Source organism: Heloderma suspectum, chromosome 16 (assembly GCF_057233095.1).
Source record: "Heloderma suspectum isolate Gila_16-S chromosome 16, 16-S_ref, whole genome shotgun sequence".
Taxonomy (NCBI): domain Eukaryota; kingdom Metazoa; phylum Chordata; class Lepidosauria; order Squamata; family Helodermatidae; genus Heloderma; species Heloderma suspectum.
In genome coordinates this window covers 15,605,616-15,618,696 of record NC_139473.1, presented here as the reverse complement: position 1 = coordinate 15,618,696, position 13,081 = coordinate 15,605,616, and the positions used below count along the sequence as shown (strand labels likewise).

The 13,081-nt window shown below is 46.1% G+C and overlaps 1 protein-coding gene across 2 annotated transcripts in view; it reads left to right on the top strand.

The window, feature by feature from the left end:
* Positions 1-349: 349 nt before the first annotated feature.
* The window catches only part of CLIP2 (CAP-Gly domain containing linker protein 2), a 139,774-nt gene continuing 127,042 nt past the window's right edge, over positions 350-13,081 (top strand). For both annotated transcript variants that reach the window (XM_084823300.1, XM_084823297.1), the window contains exon 1: positions 350-752. The gene's annotated coding sequence lies outside the window, so the exon portion shown is untranslated. The remainder of the gene's footprint in view (positions 753-13,081) is intronic.

Sequence of the window (13,081 nt, the reverse complement as noted above, 5' to 3'; positions counted from 1 at the left end):
ATTCTTGTTTATTGTGTTTTTGGGGGCGCTGTTTTTGTGTTGCCTTATTTTTACACATTTGTCGGAGTTGTAACGCACGTTCTTGAAATAACGAATCGTTGGTGATAACAATTTAAACACACACCCGCCCAGCTCGAATCCATGGGGTGCGCGAATCCCTTCCCACCCTCCCGCCTCAGTTCTGCCACGGCGCTCAGGCCTGAGAAACCGAGAGATGAGCCGTACAACACCGTGTGCGGGGCTGGATTAAAAGAAAGAAGAAAAAAAACAGCTGGAATGCCCCTCCCCTCCCTTCTCCTGGCTTGCTCAGTTCCTTCCCCTTTTGTTCCATGCAAAGCTGTGGGGGAAAGCCTCTGAGGCCAGAATTCAAGGCACACAGTGGGCTGGGGAGATCTCCGCTAACAGAAAGCCACAAAAAGCTGCAGGATCCCTTCTCTTTTTCCTTCCCCAGTGGAACCTAGATTCCAAGGGAGACTGCATTGATTTTGCCTCTGGACAGCCTCAGCATCCTTTGACTAGCATCCCCGCATCCCGTCCTTTCTCTCCCCTGAGCTCACTTTCGCCTTGTGACTCTTGGCTGCAGAAAGCTTTTCATCCTAAGGGAGGGCTTACAGCTGCTTCTGGGTTTGTTTGTTTTTTAGGGAGCAGGGTGGGTTGCGGTGTGGCCTAAATCAGCCTAGAAGAGACCGGATCTGGATCTGGTTCGTTCGTTCTTTTTTCCCTACCAAAGCTGCATGGATGGAAGAAAGAAGGTAAGCAAAAAGAGGGCGGAGAGAAAAAGAGGGAGAAGGTATTATTGGCATCTTTTGCTGAGCCAGCAACAAAGGAGATGATGCCTGGGTTGGAGGTGGTAGAGCAGTGCAAGGCTGAGAATTGCTGGAGGGGTGAAGGAGATCTTTGGGGGGTGGGGTGTTCACAGACTGGGGGCTTTACACAAACATGCATCCAGAGGCTGCCCCTCGGTAGTGGCTTTTGGGCACTGCAGAAGGCGACAAGAGTTGAGCGATGGGCAAATCTGAGTATCCATCCCAGGGCTAGACCAGGATGGAGAATCCACTGTGAACGTCTCCTGCGACGTCCTTGTGTGGAATCCAGCAAAGGCAGGGTTCTTATTATGGGGTGTATTTTGCGTGGCCAGGGATGGAATGGAGAGGAGGACAGTTTTTGCATTTTTGTGGACTGTCTTTTCCCGGATTTGGAGGGTGAGATAAAAATGGTAGGGGAAAAAATATATATATATATATATTGCTACTGGTTATAGAATAAATTGATGTTATTACCGGGGCAGGGGGGAGGGTTAAGAGCATTGACAAGGATGCACTTTTTTCTTTTTGAAATGAAAATATCCAGCAGTAGTAGGACCCCTCCCCATCTTGGTAAACCTGTCTACACCGCCGCTTGTGAAATCCGACTTGGGTCTGGGTTTTTGTCTTTGTGGTACATAGGTACTGGGACGCCCACTGCTGAGAACTGTTTGCAGTGGGGTTGACTGACGACAGGTTGTCATTGGGGCATTTTTGGTACCAGGGCTGAACGTCCCCCAACCACACCTGGTTTTCTGCACTGAGTACAAGGAACATATGCAAGGCCTCTGAGCCTATGCAGAATGCTTCTCCTGTCGCTGCTGGCAAGCTGGGAGGGCAGCTCACTCATAATGGGCGCAATCCATAGGGCATAATCGCTTGACCGAGTTTTGGTGAATGGCAGCTGAACGTGTGATTGATTCCTCCTCTTTTTTTTAAGTTGTGTTTGAGCTGTTGCAGGATCTCAGTCTGTGATGGTTCATGGTTCATCTGTAAGTGCAAGTCACCACTGGTTGTTGCAATCATCAAGCAACGAGCACTTGTAATAATTTCCTACTGCATTTTGGAGTGGGGCGATAAGCTTCCAGGTCAGGGGGCATGAATTCCTGCAGAGACTGACTTGTGGGGGACGGGGCTTCTTCCTTCCTTCCTTCCTTCTTAAGAAAGAGGATAAAGGTCTGAATGACATCCGGTGGATGAGGTTCTGATGTCGCTGGGAGAATCCTCCATCTCTAAGCCTTGATTCCCCAGCTGTAAAATGGGCACAACAGTTACGTCACCAGGGTATGTGTGTGTGTGTGTGTGTTTGTGTCAGTGATTTCTACTGGAAGACTGTTCTAGGTGGCTTAACTGCGTGTGGAAAAGAAAAGATCAACGAAACACCCTAAAAACCATTTACTGGGACTGAATCGATTTTTTTTTAAAAAGCTATGAACTTACCAATAACGGCAAAGCGATAATAAGCCCCCAGCTGCAGGTTAAAATATATGTGTGTGTGTGTGTGTGTGTGTGTGTGTTTAATGAACTTCCAGGACTTCCCTACAATTTGAAAACTTGGTTTTAGGCAAGCCTCCTTTGGTTTTGGAGTTGCAGAGCTACCCCTGGATAAGTCAAGCTGTGCAACTTAGGGTGCAATGCTATGCATGTGGAGACAGAAAAAAAAGTCCTACAACTCCCAGCATTCCCCAGCCAGCTTGGCTGGCTGGGGAATGCTGGGAGTTGTAGGACTTTTTTTTTCTGTCTCCACATGCATAGCATTGCACTCTTAATTGTGCTTAGGTCTTCTGCAGGTTTGTAAACTTTAGAATTACCCATGGGTGGAAGGGGGTTAATCTCTCACACACGCATACACACACTCTTTTCCCAGTCTAAATCCCTTTGTCAAGTTGCATTTGCTCCATAGACCCATATATTTATTTATTTGTTTCATTTTTTATCCCGCCCACTAGCCGAAGCTCTCTGGCTCTGGGCGGTTCACCAAATCAAAACCACGAAAATACAACAGAAAATACAGCAGGAAATAGAATAGATGAAAACTACAGAATAAAAATACAACCAGAGTAAAGCCTAGCAGCAGCGCAGATATTTAAAACGCAACCGCGGATTTAAGACAGCAGAGCTGAACGAAACTGGGATGCTAAAATGCTAAAAATGCCAGGGAAAATGAAAAGGTCTTCACCTGGCGCCGGAAAGAGTGCAGTGTAGGGGCCAGGCGAACCACTCTAGGGAGGGCCGGCCCTACCGTTAGGCAGGGTGAGGCAGTCTCCTCAGGTAGCAGATGGCTGGGTGGCGGGGAGTGGGGAGTATTGAGAGCCCCCTGGCCATTCCCCTCTGTTGGAGGGCAGAGCTGTGTGTTCAGACAGCTTGCCCTGTGCCCCCTAAGTTTGCCTGCTACCCTCAGGTGAGGTGGAGGATGGTGTCTCATCAGCAGTGTTGAAGTAAGATTTAACTGCTGGTCTAGACATTTTCGTTCGGTGGAATGGGAGTGGGGGAGGCGGCGGGGAGACCATCCCCATCTTGTCCTTTGCCTCAGGCATCAAAACGTCTTTGGCGTATATAGAACTTGGCAAGCCGAGAGGAACAGGTGAGTCCTACTTGATTTAATTTATGACAAACTTTTTTTGGCATTATGTACTCTAACCTGATTTAAGTCTGTTGTGCGTGGGGGAAGAATATCTAAGGGTGCAATCCTTGACATACTTTTCTGGGACGTCTGCGTAGGCATGGGGGGGGTTCCGACGAGGCTTTGATCTTGGTATCATCCTGCCTCATTCACAGAATGTTACGGTGGGGGTGGGGGCAGATGTCATTGTCTTCCACTTGTAACCCACCCATTTTCCCCACTGCTTCTTCTGATCCACAAAAAAATTCGCTACGGAGGAAAAGATGGGAACACTGTGTAATGTCTTTCTAACGGTCACAGTAGGAGCTGTCCCCCTGGAAGGACCCTTGCTTGTAAATCAATAACAGTTTCCAGTGCTGTAGAATTGAAGAGATGTGCTTCCAGGATCCCTTGCGACATTAGCCTGTGTGATTCTGTAGGATCAGAAAGTTGTGCAAACCCCCCACCCCCCAGCATCTTCTATGACAGGGTTGGGGAACATGTCCTCCAGTTGTTGAACTTTTCTACACAGGATATTTATTGTGCGCTCATCATTCCCTCCTCATGGGTGTTTATGAGTTCTTTAGACAGCGTTGTGACCCTCCAGTTTTGCTTCTGTATTTCAACAGGGCTTTTGCCGAGTTTTTTTAGAGCAGGAAAAATGCAACGTTATTTCTGAAAGCAAAAGGAAATGCTTTTTCCATTTATGTATTTGCTGTGTTTCACTACTCCACAATGCCACCTAGAGGTGATGTGGTGGAAAAGTAGGAAAGGAATTGCTCTTCGTGTAGCACTCGGATCTCAGTTCGGCGATGAAACCAAAAGCAGATGCAGTGAGTAACAGCTTCGTGTAGAAGAGCTCGTTGGACTGCAGTTCCCATCACCCTTCACTTTTGGTTATTCTGGGAGTTGCAGTCCAACCACATCTGGTGGCCATGTGTTCCCCAGCCCTGTGTTATGGCATTGTCATGTTGCTTCAGTAGTGCCTGTTCACCCCCACCCCCCTCGGCCGATCGCCTGGGTTCCTTATGTCATCAGTCTGGTGCTAAGAGGGGATTTTACCTCTGCAACAGAATTTCATCCCATGATCTCTAAGACAGGGTTAGCTTCTCTGTGGCACATGGGGCTAAGGTAAGAATATTTCTATTTATTTTTAAATTTCATATCCCACCTGTATTCCTTAACAGAAGTGAAAGCGGAATAGATGGGGTTCCAAGGACCCAACCCTGCTTAGCTTCAGCAAGGTGATGGCAGTGTGTGCCTTCCGACTATGGCCTCAAAACACAAGAATACATGAGATAATAATTGCAAACTCTTGTGCAAGCTGAACAGTTATTGAAATGTGTGTTATGTTAGGGTCTATATGGCACTTTCATGATGTTCCATCCATTGGTTCTCCTTAAGAATACTCCGGTAATGTATTTACCCCACACACACACACACGCACACATATCTGAAAAGATATGAAAAAAACAAAGGTTTCTAGCTTTTAAAAATAGTTGTGAGTATAAGCTGCAAAGTAAAGAAAAACCAAATTGCATACAATTACTGGTGCTGATGATGTATACTTTTCGAAACCAGGTCAAGATGTTTTTTATTTGCCTGGGCATTTTAAAGTAACTGTATTGTTGGCTGAGAGAGTCATGCCTCTCAGTGTTATTGTATTGATTTAATTGTTTTTGTAATATGTTGGGTTTTTCAAAAAATGTCCATGGCCCAGGGATGCCTTGTGGATGGATATTTAGGAAATTTATAAATATTTATTTCTAGAGATTTAGGCTGCAATCCTATACTCATTTATCTGGGAAGAAGTCCCATTGAAGTCAGCAAGGATTACTTCTGAGTTGACGCTGAAAGCATTGCACTACATGAAAATCTGCAGTGGAGTCTTAGGCTTGTTTACTCAGAAGTAAGTCTGACTATGTTCAATAGGGCTTGTGCTCAGGTAAGCGTGCACAGGATTGGAGCCCAAGTCATCAAACACCATAAAAATAAAAATAACATTTAGGGCCATAATGAAGTCAATTACACAGAATCCACATTTTTTAAATTTTGGAATAATAATTAAAAATATTTTGTTATTTATCTTTTAAAACATAAGAACATCAGGACATATAGGGTAGACTCCAACTAAAGTCCTACTTAGAGGAGACCCATTGAAATCAATGGGACTTAGGTTAGTCATGACTAACTTCACTCATTCATTTCAATGGGTTTACTCTAAGTAGGACTTTAGTTGGAGTCTACCCATAGGACCCTCCTGCCCACATTCCCCAGCAAACTGGTATACACAGGCATATTGCATTTAGATCCCTTTTTCTGTTTCAGAAAGAAGCATCCAAAGTAGCTAACACAAGAGAATGTAAAAAATATAGAAATCCAACTGGCGGATACAATAAAAAGCAATGGTGAAATAATAAGTAAAATAGCAGCGAGAGAGTTAAAACCAGCCGATACAAAGAGGAGCAGAGCGGTCGACTTAACCTGCTACCCCATGCCAAAAAGTCTGAGACAAATAATTTCCCCCATCATGCCATGGGTGAGAGGACCAGATGAACCTCCCAAGGGAAAGATCTCCAAGAGCCTGGGTGAAATGGCCAAAGTGAGAGCTGGTGTGGTGTAGTGGCGAGAGTTGGACTGGGAGTCGGGAGATCTGGGTTCTAGTCCCCAATCGGCCATGGAAGCTCCCTGGGTGACTTTGGGCCAGTCACAGACCCTCAGCCCAACCCACTTCACAGGGTTGTTGTTGTGAGGATAAAATGGAGAGGAGGAGGGTTATGTACACTGCCCTGGGTTCCTTAAAGAGGAAAAAAGGCGGGATATAAATGTAATAAATAAAGAATAAATACATAAATAAAATAACTGCCTGCCCAACTTCGAAATGCTAAGAGAATTCCCTCCATATTGCTGTTGGGCACACGGAAGTTGAACAATAACTAACTAACTAACTAACTAACTAGAGTGGCTTCCTAGAAACATCCCAGCGAGCCCATAGTAGAGGCAAGATTTGGACAAGACGGGGCTCTTATTAGGGTAGCTACTATGCTTAACTCCAAAAAGGGGGTTCAGAGACTGGGAGATGTGGCCGGAATGGGTACAAAAGGCCAGTGGAAGGGGAGAACGTAGTTCAGCCATCCTAGCTCCCATCCTGAAGGGTGCTGATTGTGTCTCCTGCCTCAGCGCTGCCCAGCGTTTGGCATACCCTCATGGTGCTAAGCTCCCATTTGAAGTGGTTTGTGGTAGAGTGCCAAATGCCCATCCCAGTGCATGGTGGCGCATGAAGGCACACCGGAAGCATCTGGGAATAACGCAAGGAAACCTGTAGCCCTCCCGAGGTGGCTGGACTCCAACTTCCAGCCGCCTCAGCCAGCATGGCCAAGGGTCAGAGATAATGGGGGCTCCATTCAAGCAACATCTGGAGGACCACAGGTTCGGTTCCTCACCCCTGGATTAATGCGCAGCCGCGGTGACTTAAAAGTCAGGGCAAAGTCACTAATTTTAGCTATCTTGGGAACAGGATTTGAAGGGTGGAATAGATATCCTATAAATAAAATGCAGAGCTCACTGCAGAGCTCATGACAGGTTTTGCATGAGCTCCGCCTGTCTCTAGGTCTCGGGGACAACGCTCATTTTCGGATACCATATTAGCGTCCCTACTTTTGCCTTAAAAAGGGATGGGTTTTTAGAAAATGCACTAGTGCAGTTTTCCCCAACCTGCTGCCTTCCGGCATGGCGAGGAGTGAGCTGATGTCCAACCCATTTGGAAGGTGCCAGGTTAAGGAATCGTGTGTGCGTATGCACACTAGTGTCCCAACTCATCATGTCCCACCTTTATTCTGAGTGGGAAGAGGATGCATCTTGGCTGTAGACTTGTGTTTATGCATAGAACTGCAGGGGTGTGAACGCGGAGATGGGATGTCGTGCATGCACATGAACGCTAAAGCATCCCGCAGTGCGCAGCCTGCCATAAGGAATAACCAGTGCGCCTTGATGTGAGATGAGGGTTGTTTTCAGCAGGCCTACCTTTTTCGGGCCCAGTACAAACTTGTAACAGGAACCCCCTCCCATATTTATTCCAGAAATTGATCCCATCCCATATATACTTTCCCAAGAAATTTTCTGTATTCACTTTGAAATGTACAGTAGGGCTTTTTTACCATGCCCCCAAACACACAGCCTTATTGCTATTTTTGTTTAACATAAGATCCAGCCAGATTTTGTAACTTCGTGGTTGGTTCTAACTCCTTATAAAAGTATCCTGTTGATTTTTTAAAAAAAATTCTATTGGGCCAACGTGACTGCAAACCTTATGTAAATAGACTGGTGCACTTGAAAGCTTTATTTTTCTGGCCTTTTTCATTGCAAAATCATGAATTATCTCTCCAAAGGCAATGTCTCTTTCCGGTTCACACTCAATACACACAATGGCAAGTCACTTAACTGTTCTTGCCCTGTAGTAGAATATCTGCAGGTTTTAAAACAATGAATGGTAGCCTGCTGAAACTATAGAGCTGCTGCCACAGTCACGGGCAATGTGCAAAAAAAAAAAAAAAAAAAATCCATGGGGCTATGTACACTTCACTGAAAATTAGTAGCAGCTGGTTTGTTTTTTTTTCTAAATTGCATTTAATAAGTTAAGAGGGGATAATTCGTTCTCTCTTCCAAAAGATTTTTTTTTTCAGATGTAGCTTTTCACAACGTGAAAAGTAGTTGGAGGAAAAGGCTATCAATGGCGATGTGTCCCAATGGATATGTGCTACCTCCAGTAGCAGAGGCGGCGAGCCTATGCACGCTGCTTGCTGGGGAACATGGGTGGAAGGGTGCTGTTGCGCTCACGCCCTGCTTATGGGTTCCTGGTTGACAGCTGGTTGTCCACTGTGTGAACGGAATGTTGGACTAGATGGGCCCTTGGTCTGATCCAGCAGGGCTCTTCTTACGTCTTAGCCATCTACTCACATATATTTTGAGCTTGTAAATCTCTTACCAGCAGCTCTGGCTCTAATTATTTTGGTGCATTGTCCTTTCCACCAGCTACGTCTCCCTCCTGTCTATGCACAAGGGACTGGTAGTTCTTGAGAGAGCTTCTCACAAATCTTTCCATCTCTCAAGTCCTAGTTTAGCTGCATAAGCACACAGTTTCTCTTCAACAGAACAGCCTGGGTTGGTAACTCGCTGTTCAAAATGTGTCCTGCAAACACTAGTTCTCTGATTGGATCCAGCAATCTCACAAGATTCGGAGGATAGGTACATAGATACACAGTTTCCATAAATAACATCAACCATGATCTACAATTTAGCCACATTTTTCCCATCACGGTAATGGGTTCCAGCCTGGGCTGTCCCCCTACCTCACCCCAGATCTCTGGGCACCAGTAAAGGGTAGTCTTTCACCACCTCCCCTTGCCTGGTGTCCTTCCAAAGTTTGAAGGTAGAGTTCCACATTGCTGGGCCTGGGTTGTTTTCTTGGTTTCTAGTTTCTGATCCCCCCCCCCCCGTGTGTTTTGTGGCAGCCTCTCCATTTTGACGTTGGCTTCTGTGATTATTTTATTTATGTATTTACAGTATTTGTATACCGCTCCATATCTAAAACAGATTTCAGAGTGGTGAACATAAAAGGTAAAGTAGTAAAAACGCCATGTTAAAATCACGCTTTTTAGAAACAGAATGCCAGTAAAAACCGTAGCTGGTCAGTTAAGGAATGCCTCCTGGAACAATGCTGTTTTCAGGAGGTGCTGGAAAGAACACAGTGTTGGCGCATGTCTGACCTCCAGAGGCAGGGAGTTCCATAGGAAGGGAGCCAGCACACTGAAGGCTCTTCTCTGGATGGGCTCCAGTCGGGCCATGGGTCCATGTGGAACCACCGGGAGCATGCCCTCCGATGACATCAGTGACCGGGCAGGTTGGTAAGAGAGAAGGCGCTCCCTCAGGTAACCTGGTCCCAAGTTGTTTAGGGCTTTGTACACTAGTACTAAAACTTTAAACCTGGCCCAGTAGCAAATAGGCAGCCAGTGCAGTTCCCTCAGCAAAGGAGTTGCGCTCTCTTGTGATGCTCCCTTGGCTGTTCCGGATGGTACGCATGGCTCTGAGCAAGGCGAGATGGAAGAGCGTGGGGGGCAGTGGTTTGCATCAGATCGTGCCGGTGACGCTTGAGGGATCTGAGAAGCCCAGCTGGATTTGGAAAGGGAGCCCCGTTCCCTGAGGGGTGGTTTGGAAGACTGTGGGATGCTGTAGGGAACAAAGACGAAACGTGTCTGAAGATACGTGGCTTTACAGATAAATGCTCTGCCTTTCAGCGTTCCTGGTACTCATGCTGCCACACAAATATACCAGCAGGTGCATTGTGTGCATTATAATTATTTTTAAAAACCTCCATCTGTAAAAGGAATTTGCTGCTAACGTGGTGTAACGGATAGAGTATTCTACTGGCTACTAGCCGTGATAAGACTCAGAGGTCTGCAGCTACAGAGCATTCTAGTTCTCGTTACCCATTTGCAACGGGGCTGGTGCCAAGGCGGAGGAGGCCCTGGTAAAGAGGCCTCTCGTGGACTCTCTCCTTTGACAGTGGGCCCTGGCAGGCTTAGCTGGCTATGGTGGCGGTGCTCCAAGTAGCCGCAGGCAGCTGGATTCGCTGCCCTTGTAATTTCCCGCAATGCCCCAGGATGATGCCAGGCTGCTGCTCGGACTTCTGGGCCAGGAAAGGAAAAAAGGGAGGCCATCAACAGAGGGTCCCTGGGAGGGGCCCAAGGAATCCAGGTGTAGCACGGCCCTGGCATGCATGAATATTTCAGTCTCTACTGAGGAAATACCCTTATTAGGCCAACTCAAAGGTCACAAAATACTGTGCAAGCTTTCGGGGTCTTCACAACTCTTCATCAGAGTTCTGGAAAACAACGCCAAAGGAAGTGTGGGCGTGGGGGGCGGGGAGGCTGAAATTAAAGCCACAGAGTCTGCATTTGGTTTCAGTCTTCAGAGGGAAAGCAGGAGGAAGCTCCAGTCATTCAAATTAGGTTCTACCAGATACTGAGATGGCTTCAGCGTGCACCTGGGACCCTCCCAAGGGTTGCTGGGACGAAGAAACAAAGTGTGGTTGATTTTTGAAAATATATATTTTATATTTTCAGTTTTGAAAATATAACATCCAGTTCTTAACTCAGAACTACTCCATCTTTCAGTGAACCACACAAATTCCTTGGTAGGTGGAAACAGAAATAGAGAGAAATTAGATAGTTCTTACATTAACAAAGCTGGAGGTAATTTCAGGTGGTGTAACCAAATGCAGACTCCATAGCCTTAGTATCAGCCACTCTGCCCCTGCTTCCTTTTGGCTTTGTTTACCATCTTGCCTGATGAAGAGTTCTGGAGAGCTCAGAAGCTTGCACAGTTTGCCTAATATACATTTCAACATGTTTCTTTTGGCTGGCTTTCACTTTTTTTATGACACTGCCCCAAATTCCAAAGGTTGGGGATTAGGAAGATGGCTTCCAAAACAAAGAGGGTTATGACTCAGGGAAGCTTGGGCTTTGGAATATTTCACTCTTTATGTGTGAACAGCTGTGCTTAAGTTAGATTGAAAACATAAATGAACCTGGAGCATGCCTGCTTTTGAGTTATGCAGAGCTCCTCACCCAGATAGGCTGGATAAAGCTGTTTGTAGAGGAGCCTAGCAATCACATTTCCCCAAAACTTGGTTCTTAATAGCTAACAAGAAGGTTCTGCCAAAAGGCTCCAGCTGCAAAATGTTGACAAAGGTATTTCAGATGCTCATGCACAGACTGCAGATGGAATGCAGGAAGATCCATGTTTATCATTCTTATACTGACATTACTTTGTCACATCCAGTCTCTGCGGTCTTTATTCTTAAGGCCAGTGGCTAAAATAAAGAAATGAGAACGAATTCTGTTAGATAGCAGTGAATGAATATTGAATGACGAATGGTATTGTTCAGCTAGTGAAAGAGAAAGAGAGAACAAATAATGCCACCTGGACATATGCTTCAAGTCTCCCTATTTGCAAAGGGAAGTCTGATTTATGTCCACTCCCCGTTGTTATCTGTCCCTGGCAAAGAATCGTCCCTATTCTTAGGAAGGGTCTTTATCCTCACTTGCTACCTGATCCTTTGAACTGGATGCCAGGGGATTGAACCCAGGACATTCTGCCTGCAATGCAAGAGCTCCACCACTTAGCTATGGCTGTTCCCCCAAAAGAGAGCAACACTCAAAGCTAGGCGGCTTTATCAAAGCCCAGCATCAAACCAAGGATTTGGGACTGAATCCCAACCAAGCTACTTTGGCTGCCTTTGGGAGAAATATATTGCGAAGAAGCAAGCGTGAGCTGCCATTGCTGTCTCTATCCAGGGTTCGTTTTCCTCCCAGGGTCTGTAGAATATAAATATCTGAGTTGGGAATGAATACATTTCAATTCCAGCACACTGCACATGTAGGTAAATGCACACATATAATACCAAACCACCATGTCGTGCCAAGTCCTCCATTTTGCACCGTGCCATTTTTGAGGTCAATTTTAAACTCCTGATTATAGGAACGATATGTGTTTTTTTCTCCTGGCTGAAAGATGAGACACCCTCTTTGCTTCTAAATGTGGGCTTAGGATGGCCAGGTGTCCTCACATCCAGGCCAACAGCTTCTGTTCCACAATGGCCAAGCCGATCAGATGCCTCCAGGAAGCAATCTTTGGTCGCCAGTAACCAGCATTCAGAGACACCTGCCCCCTGAACCTGGTAACTTTGATCCCTGGCAGTCATAAAAACCTGAAAATATTTGCATTGTACCAGATGAAATTGGAAAGAATTCTGTGCTAACCACCCAATTCGGCACCGGCTTGCACTGTTTTTGTACGCACATGGAATATACATGTTCAGTTCTGTTTATACCAAAATTATTCTTTTAGCCAGGTTTTGGAAGGCTGCTTTAAGCTCAGCAGAAGTGAGAGGTGGACCTAAAAACATCTTGCTGATAACCTAGGTGTGGAGCATAAGACAGGAGGCAAAGGAATATATAAATCCACAATGACTTGATTCTCTCTCTCTCTCCTCCCCACATCTCGCAAGGTGTCAAACACACGCTGCATAAAATCGATAGCTCTTTCGGGTTCTCGGCATGCAGGAAAATGGGTCATTTGTCTAGACAGGGAGACAGAGCCTTTAGGTGACCTAGAGCATGAAATGGGAGAAGAAATGCATGTTGCTTCTGCTCTCAATCCGACGTATAGTTGTGCTTAGAGCTGGGAGATGAAAATGCTTCAGTTCAGATACATAAGCAAACGAGCGAATGTTGGAAATGCACCGTTCGAATTTCAGTTCAGATGAGGCTCTTAGTCTGTGCAACCTCCCTGTTTTGAACATGGGCGTTTATGGGATGTCCAGGCAATACTGTCTTCCATTTGTAACCCTGCCGTGTTTCCCTCTGCTTCCGTTGTTTTTCTTACCCTACCGTTGAGGAGGGAAGGATGCAAGCGCTGCGCGATGCCTTTGGATTGGTAACGTGAGGAACTCTCCTACTGGAAGCAGCCAAGATGGTGGAGGCATGTGGGGCACTGAGCCCTCTCTCTGTCAGTTTCAGTGCCCCATTTGCCATCCGGGGGTTGTAATCCTGACCTACTCTATAAAGTTGTGTGTGTGCGTGTTTAAACATTTATATCCTGCCTCCCCCCACCATCC